We start from the raw sequence: 9915 nt of genomic DNA, 5'->3' as shown, positions 1-9915 counted from the left end.
TCAGGAAAAAAAAAAAAAAGATACAGAACATGGCCAGGTGCAGTGGTTCACGCCTGTAATCCCAGCGCATTGGTAGGCCAAGGTAGGCAGATCACTTGAGGTCAGGAGTTCGAGACCAGCCTGTCAAGATGGTGAAACCCCCTCTCTACTAAAAATACAAAAATTAGCCAGGCGTGGTGGCACGTGCCTGTATACCCAGATCCATGGGAGTGTGAGACAGGTGAATGGCTCAAACCTGGGAGGCAGAGGTTGCAGTGAGCCGAGAGATCCTGCCACTGCATTCCAGCCTGGGTGACAAAGTGAGACTCAATCTTGGAATTAAAAAAAAAAAAATGGTACAGACCATTTCCATCACCACAGTGCCATCCCTTGTGCTACTCATTTTTAGTAATACTCACTCTCCTCCCATCCACCATCCCTAACCCCTGACAACCACTAATCTATTTTTCATTTCTACAATTTTATATTTTCTACAATGCTATACGAATGAAATCTCATGGTATATAACATTTTAGAGGCTTATTTCACTCAGCATAATTCCCTGGAGATTCATCCAAGCTATTAATATTTGTGTATCAATAGTTCATATTTTTGTTGTTGTTGTTATTGAGATGGAGTCTCACTATGTCACCCAGGCTGGAGCGCAGTGGCGCGGTTTTGGCTCACTGCAACCTCTGCCTCCCGGGTTTAAGCGATTCTCGTGCCTCAGCCTCCCAAGTAGCTGGGACTACAGGTGCACGCCGCCACGCCCAGTTAATTTTTGTATTATTAGTAGAGACAGGGTTTCACCGTATTAGCCAGGCTGGTCTCAGACTCCTGACCTCATGATCTACTTGCCTCCTGACCTCATGATCTGCCTGCCTCGGCTTCCCAAAATACCAGGATTACAAGTGTGAGCCACCGCGCACGGCCAATGGTTCATTTTTATTACTGAGTAGTATTACATGGTATGGATGTACCACAGTTTCACCATTCACCTATTGTTGGACATATTGATTATATCCGGCTATTTGGCTATTACAAGTAAAGTTGCTATGAACAATTATGTACAAGTTTCTGGATGGGCATACATTTTAATTTCTCTGAAGTGTAATTGATGAATTGTATGGTCACTGCATGTTTAGTTTTATAAGAAACTACCAAACTGCTTTCCAGAGTGGCTGTAAGATTTTACCTTCCCAGTAGCATTTTACTAGATGTCCAGTTTCTCTGCATCCTTTCCAGCATTTCGTATTGTCACTATGTCTTTTATTTTAGCTGTTGTAATAAGTGTGTAGTGCTGCCTCATCGTGGTCTTAATTTGCATCTAGTGAAGCAAGTAAGTGTTGAACAGCCTCTCATGTGCTTATTTGCTTATTTCCTCTTCAGTGAAATGTATGTTCATATATGTTCATAATTTTCTAATTGAATTATTTGTTTGTTTGTTTTTACCGTTGTTTTGTTTTGTTTTTGAGACAGAGTCTCGCTCTGTTACCAAGGCTGGAATACAGTGGCATGATCTTGGCTCACTCCAACCTCTGCCTCCCAGGTTCAAGCGATTCTCGTGCCTCAGCCTCTGGTGTAGCTGGGATTACAGGTGCGAACCATCATGCCTGTCTAATTTTTGTATGTTTAGTAGAGATGGGTTTTGCCATGTTGCCCAGGCTGGTCTCGAACTCCTGGCCTCAAGGGATCTACCCCCCATCCACCTCGACCTCCCAAAGTGCTGGGATTACAAGCGTGAGCCACCACGCCTGGCATACCGTTGAGTTTTGAGAGTACTATACGTATCCGTTATATATTCTGGATGTGAGTCCTTTCTTGGATACGTGGTTTGCAAACATTTTCTCCCAGTTTACACCCTGTTTTTTCATCCTTTTAACACGGTTTCTACAGAGCAAAAGTTTTAAATTGGATGAAATCTAATTTATTTTTTTCCTTATGGATTATGTTTTTTGAACCATTCACCATGCCTAGATCTCAGACGTTTCTCCTACGCTTTCTTGTAAAAGTTTTTTTAGTGTTATATTTTAGATTTAAATCTATGATCCACTTGAGTTTTATATATATATACACGTATATATTACACATATATACGTGTATATATACACATATATGTATATGTATATATGTACGTGTATATATACATATATACACATATGTATATGTGTATATATACGCGTACATATATACATATGTATATATGTGTGTGTATATACGTATATACACATATATACACATATGTGTATATATACATATATGTGTGTGTGTATATACGTATATACACATATATACACATGTGTATATATACATATGTGTATATATACACATATATATACGTATATATATATGAAGATTAGGTGTTTTTTGTTGTTGTTGTTGTTGGTTTTTTGTTGTTGTTGTTTCTTGTCTATGGATATGCAACTGCTCCGGCACTATTTGTTAAGCAGACGATCCTTCCTTCTTTTTGTCTCTTGGGGAAAATCAGTGTGGGGCTATTTCCAGGTTCTCTATTTTGTTCCAGTGATCTTTGTGTCTATTCTTCTCCCAATACTACACAGTCTTGATTCCTGTAGCTATACAAGAAGTATTGAAATATGGTAGAGCCATTCCTCCCACCTTATTCTTCCTTTTCAAAAATTGTCTTAGCTACATATACATTTTTTGAGAAGGAGTCTCACTTTTGTCACCCAAGCTGGAGGGCAGTGGGGTGATCTCGGCTCACTGCTATCTCTGCCTCCCATGTTCAAGCGATTCTCCTGTCTCAGCTTCCCAAGTAGCTGGAATTTCAGGTACCTGTCACCACACCCAGCTAATTTTTGTATTTTTAGTAGAGACGGTGTTTCTCCATGTTAGCCAGGCTCGTCTCAAACTCCTGACCTCAAGCGATCCACCCATCTCGGCCTCCCAAAGTGTCTTTGTTCAGTTCAGAAAATTCTAGAACATTATTTCTTCAAGTACTGCCTTCTCCCCAGTCTTAATATTCTTTTTTTTATGTTTTTCATTTTTGTGACGTAGTTTTGCTCTGTCACCCAGGGTGTAGTGCAGTGGCAAGACCTCAGCTCACTGCAACCTCCGCTTCCCAGGTTCAACTGATTCTCCTGCCTCAGCCGCCCAAGTAGCTGGGATTTCAGATGCCCACCACCACACCGGGCTAATTTTTGTATTTTTAGTAGAGACAGGGTTTTGCCATGTTGGACAGGCTGGTCTCGAACTCCTGACCTCAGGTAATCTGCCTGCCTCGGCCTCCCAAAGTGGTGGGATGACAAGTGTGAGCCACCTCGCCAGGCCTTCACTTTCTTTAATGAACAATTATCAGAGTTTCATCTTAGAGGCAAAAGTGGCTACTGCCAGCCAATCTGTCTGTGGTGTTGGAGGGGAATCTGGCTGATTCAGACGTTTCAAATGAACTTTTAAATTAACCTACATGATGATTATCCTAAGGCCGTTTCCTCCTCCGTGTTTTTTTGATTCAGGGTTTGGAGTTTTTCAGAGGCTTTGTTACAAAGAGCATCTCCTGGTCGGGCACAGTGACTCACGCTGTAGTGCCAGCACTTTGGGAGGCCGAGGCAGGCAGATCACTTGATGTCAGGAGTTTGAGACCAGCCTGGCCAACAGGGTGAAACCCCCGTCTCTACTAAAAATACAAAAATTAGCCAGCCGTGGTGGCAGGCTCCTGTGAATTCCAGTTACTGCAGGGGCTGAGGCAGGAGAATCCCTTGAACCTGGGAGATGGAGGGTGCAGTGAGCCGAGATCACGCCACTGCACTCCAGCCTGGGCGACAGAGTAAGTCTCCGTCTCAAAAAACAAACAGCATCTCTCGCCTACAGTGATTTGAGCTGTGGTCTTGTCTCCTTGGGTTTCTCTATCAGTCTGACCCCATCTACTCTATCTCCCAGGAATGCCTCAATATTTCTGGTGGACCACTGACACGCTTTCCTATTTTCCTCTACTGTTAAGAATTGATCCTTGAAAACATTTTCATCGAACTGGGAAGAAAATGTTTTCAAGGATCAATTCTTAACAGTAGAGGAAAATAGGAAAGCGTGTCAGTGGTCCAGTTCTTCCCAGTTCGATGGAATGTTGAGTAGGGCACGGGATCTATCTGCCATCTTGCTCCAATCATCTGGTTTTAGATATTGTGAAGAAAGTCATTGGTAGCTTGATGGGGATGGCATTGAATTACAGAGTAAGGCACCATGCCTGGCCTCTGCTACCACTTTTGGATTGTATGAAACACTACACTTCAAAGTGTGGGATCTGGCTTCCCAGACAGCTGCCAAAGGGGCAGCTAATGCAATCTAGAAGTGTGGGGGAGTTCGTGCCTGTGGGGTAAATTTTGACCAATAAGAATAGGAACCAGGAGTGAGAGTCAGGTACGTAAATTGCCTCTCCTCTCCTCTCCCCCTGCACCTTTCCAGGCATGGTTTCTCAGTATAGTCTGCCTAGATGTGTCCTGTATGGCCCAAAGCCTGTTTCCTTGGGAACCTGAGCTAAAACAATGTGCATTCAAACACCCGAAGACAGGGTTAAGTGTTGTGGAGGACCCAGATCTGGGCAGAGGAAAATTATCCCAATAAGGAAATGGACAATTTGAGGATTTGGGATAGGGGGAAGGACTAGAAGAACCAGTAGTAATATAGCTTAGGGGTACTATTTTTGGAGAAAAAGGCAGTTCCGTTGATTTTTGCAGTGAACTGCTTAGCTCTGTAAGATATATACTTCTTTCTTTCCATCAGTCTCTCCTGTGAAATCTTTGATAAAGTGTCCTTTTATAGCTATCTATTGCCTGTGATGTGAATTTTCTTTTTTTCTTTTTCGTTTCTTTTTTTTTTTTTTTTTAGAGATAGAATTGCTGTCGCCCAGGCTGGAGTGCAGTGGGGTGATCTCGGCTCACTGCAATCTCCACCTCCTGAGTTCAAGTGATCCTCCTGCCTCAGCTGCCCTAGTAGCTAGGACTACAGGCGTGTGCCAACAACGCATGGCTAAATTATTTTTTGTATTTTTTTGTAGAGATGGGGTTTCACCATCTTGGCCAGGCTGGTCTCGAACTCCTGACCTCAGGTGTTCCATCCTCCTCAGTCTCCCAAAGTGCTGGAATTACAGGCGTGAGCCACTGTGCCCAGCCTGTCAGTTTTCTTTTGGAGAATAAAACAGATTGAGTCTTGTGCCAAAATGCAGGGGGGGCTGCACCCAGAAAGGTAACAAAATATTATATACAGTAATAGATAGCTTTTCTACATACCAATAAAAACCATTTAGAAAACCAAATTGAGAATTACACTTTCATAGTGACAAAAGTACATACAATATCTAAAACCAGATGATTGGAGCAAGATGGCAGATAGATCCCGTGCCCTACTCAACATTCCATCGAACTGGGAAGAAAATGTTTTCAAGGATCAATTCTTAACAGTAGAGGAAAATAGGAAAGCGTGTCAGTGGTCCACCAGAAATATTGAGGCATTCCTGGGAGATAGAGTAGATGGGGTCAGACTGATAGAGAAACCCAAGGAGACAAGACCACAGCTCAAATCACTGTAGGCGAGAGATGCTGTTTGTTTTTTGAGACGGAGACTTACTCTGTCGCCCAGGCTGGAGTGCAGTGGCGTGATCTCGGCTCACTGCACCCTCCATCTCCCAGGTTCAAGGGATTCTCCTGCCTCAGCCCCTGCAGTAACTGGAATTCACAGGAGCCTGCCACCACGGCTGGCTAATTTTTGTATTTTTAGTAGAGACGGGGGTTTCACCCTGTTGGCCAGGCTGGTCTCAAACTCCTGACATCAAGTGATCTGCCTGCCTCGGCCTCCCAAAGTGCTGGCACTACAGCGTGAGTCACTGTGCCCGACCAGGAGATGCTCTTTGTAACAAAGCCTCTGAAAAACTCCAAACCCTGAATCAAAAAAACACGGAGGAGGAAACGGCCTTAGGATAATCATCATGTAGGTTAATTTAAAAGTTCATTTGAAACGTCTGAATCAGCCAGATTCCCCTCCAACACCACAGACAGATTGGCTGGCAGTAGCCACTTTTGCCTCTAAGATGAAACTCTGATAATTGTTCATTAAAGAAAGTGAAGGCCTGGCGAGGTGGCTCACACTTGTCATCCCACCACTTTGGGAGGCCGAGGCAGGCAGATTACCTGAGGTCAGGAGTTCGAGACCAGCCTGTCCAACATGGCAAAACCCTGTCTCTACTAAAAATACAAAAATTAGCCCGGTGTGGTGGTGGGCATCTGAAATCCCAGCTACTTGGGCGGCTGAGGCAGGAGAATCAGTTGAACCTGGGAAGCGGAGGTTGCAGTGAGCTGAGGTCTTGCCACTGCACTACACCCTGGGTGACAGAGCAAAACTACGTCACAAAAATGAAAAACATAAAAAAAAGAATATTAAGACTGGGGAGAAGGCAGTACTTGAAGAAATAATGTTCTAGAATTTTCTGAACTGAACAAAGACACTTTGGGAGGCCGAGATGGGTGGATCGCTTGAGGTCAGGAGTTTGAGACGAGCCTGGCTAACATGGAGAAACACCGTCTCTACTAAAAATACAAAAATTAGCTGGGTGTGGTGACAGGTACCTGAAATTCCAGCTACTTGGGAAGCTGAGACAGGAGAATCGCTTGAACATGGGAGGCAGAGATAGCAGTGAGCCGAGATCACCCCACTGCCCTCCAGCTTGGGTGACAAAAGTGAGACTCCTTCTCAAAAAATGTATATGTAGCTAAGACAATTTTTGAAAAGGAAGAATAAGGTGGGAGGAATGGCTCTACCATATTTCAATACTTCTTGTATAGCTACAGGAATCAAGACTGTGTAGTATTGGGAGAAGAATAGACACAAAGATCACTGGAACAAAATAGAGAACCTGGAAATAGCCCCACACTGATTTTCCCCAAGAGACAAAAAGAAGGAAGGATCGTCTGCTTAACAAATAGTGCCGGAGCAGTTGCATATCCATAGACAAGAAACAACAACAACAAAAAACCAACAACAACAACAACAAAAAACACCTAATCTTCATATATATATACGTATATATATGTGTATATATACACATATGTATATATACACATGTGTATATATGTGTATATACGTATATACACACACACATATATGTATATATACACATATGTGTATATATGTGTATATACGTATATACACACACATATATACATATGTATATATGTACGCGTATATATACACATATACATATGTGTATATATGTATATATACACGTACATATATACATATACATATATGTGTATATATACACGTATATATGTGTAATATATACGTGTATATATATATAAAACTCAAGTGGATCATAGATTTAAATCTAAAATATAACACTAAAAAAACTTTTACAAGAAAGCGTAGGAGAAACGTCTGAGATCTAGGCATGGTGAATGGTTCAAAAAACATAATCCATAAGGAAAAAAATAAATTAGATTTCATCCAATTTAAAACTTTTGCTCTGTAGAAACCGTGTTAAAAGGATGAAAAAACAGGGTGTAAACTGGGAGAAAATGTTTGCAAACCACGTATCCAAGAAAGGACTCACATCCAGAATATATAACGGATACGTATAGTACTCTCAAAACTCAACGGTATGCCAGGCGTGGTGGCTCACGCTTGTAATCCCAGCACTTTGGGAGGTCGAGGTGGATGGGGGGTAGATCCCTTGAGGCCAGGAGTTCGAGACCAGCCTGGGCAACATGGCAAAACCCATCTCTACTAAACATACAAAAATTAGACAGGCATGATGGTTCGCACCTGTAATCCCAGCTACACCAGAGGCTGAGGCACGAGAATCGCTTGAACCTGGGAGGCAGAGGTTGGAGTGAGCCAAGATCATGCCACTGTATTCCAGCCTTGGTAACAGAGCGAGACTCTGTCTCAAAAACAAAACAAAACAACGGTAAAAACAAACAAACAAATAATTCAATTAGAAAATTATGAACATATATGAACATACATTTCACTGAAGAGGAAATAAGCAAATAAGCACATGAGAGGCTGTTCAACACTTACTTGCTTCACTAGATGCAAATTAAGACCACGATGAGGCAGCACTACACACTTATTACAACAGCTAAAATAAAAGACATAGTGACAATACGAAATGCTGGAAAGGATGCAGAGAAACTGGACATCTAGTAAAATGCTACTGGGAAGGTAAAATCTTACAGCCACTCTGGAAAGCAGTTTGGTAGTTTCTTATAAAACTAAACATGCAGTGACCATACAATTCATCAATTACACTTCAGAGAAATTAAAATGTATGCCCATCCAGAAACTTGTACATAATTGTTCATAGCAACTTTACTTGTAATAGCCAAATAGCCGGATATAATCAATATGTCCAACAATAGGTGAATGGTGAAACTGTGGTACATCCATACCATGTAATACTACTCAGTAATAAAAATGAACCATTGGCCGTGCGCGGTGGCTCACACTTGTAATCCTGGTATTTTGGGAAGCCGAGGCAGGCAGATCATGAGGTCAGGAGGCAAGTAGATCATGAGGTCAGGAGTCTGAGACCAGCCTGGCTAATACGGTGAAACCCTGTCTCTACTAATAATACAAAAATTAACTGGGCGTGGCGGCGTGCACCTGTAGTCCCAGCTACTTGGGAGGCTGAGGCACGAGAATCGCTTAAACCCGGGAGGCAGAGGTTGCAGTGAGCCAAAACCGCGCCACTGCGCTCCAGCCTGGGTGACATAGTGAGACTCCATCTCAATAACAACAACAACAAAAATATGAACTATTGATACACAAATATTAATAGCTTGGATGAATCTCCAGGGAATTATGCTGAGTGAAATAAGCCTCTAAAATGTTATATACCATGAGATTTCATTCGTATAGCATTGTAGAAAATATAAAATTGTAGAAATGAAAAATAGATTAGTGGTTGTCAGGGGTTAGGGATGGTGGATGGGAGGAGAGTGAGTATTACTAAAAATGAGTAGCACAAGGGATGGCACTGTGGTGATGGAAATGGTCTGTACCATTTTTTTTTTTTTAATTCCAAGATTGAGTCTCACTTTGTCACCCAGGCTGGAATGCAGTGGCAGGATCTCTCGGCTCACTGCAACCTCTGCCTCCCAGGTTTGAGCCATTCACCTGTCTCACACTCCCATGGATCTGGGTATACAGGCACGTGCCACCACGCCTGGCTAATTTTTGTATTTTTAGTAGAGAGGGGGTTTCACCATCTTGACAGGCTGGTCTCGAACTCCTGACCTCAAGTGATCTGCCTACCTTGGCCTACCAATGCGCTGGGATTACAGGCGTGAACCACTGCACCTGGCCATGTTCTGTATCTTTTTTTTTTTTTCCTGAAATATAAACCTTATTTTAAATTTAAAGAAATATTAAAAATAAACTTTTTTTACAAATTATAATCAAGCACTCAAAACAATTTAGGAATTTTAATCACTAATTCTTAATTCAAAATAATGACAACCATAGAATACATTCTGGTGTTGGCCAATATGAAGTTTACTTAATATTAGTATTTTACATATGACTAACCATTCGCCCTTCCTAAAATTCAATGATAGCAGTGATTTGACTTTACAAGATGAAGCCTTTTATGCAATACCCCAGAGATAACTTTTTCAAATACAAAACATTTATACCAGCAAGGAAATTATAAAAACATATATAAAGTATACTGAAGGACGTGATTTAAAGGCTCTTCTGTATACATAGATATGTTTTACCTTAGAAAGTACAGATGCACATCAAAACACTTTCACTGAATATAGATGCCACTACATTCTCTTACTTACGTTACGAAGCAAAAGGCAGGTTCATAAACGTTGTTCTATTGTGTATCAACTGAAAAAAATGGATATTCCACACAAAGGCTTTCAAGACACATGGGAGTGGAATGTGCCTACATTTAGAGCAGAGCTTTTACAGGAC

Source organism: Pan troglodytes, chromosome X (assembly GCF_028858775.2).
Source record: "Pan troglodytes isolate AG18354 chromosome X, NHGRI_mPanTro3-v2.0_pri, whole genome shotgun sequence".
Taxonomy (NCBI): domain Eukaryota; kingdom Metazoa; phylum Chordata; class Mammalia; order Primates; family Hominidae; genus Pan; species Pan troglodytes.
This window is presented reverse-complemented; position numbering follows the sequence as displayed.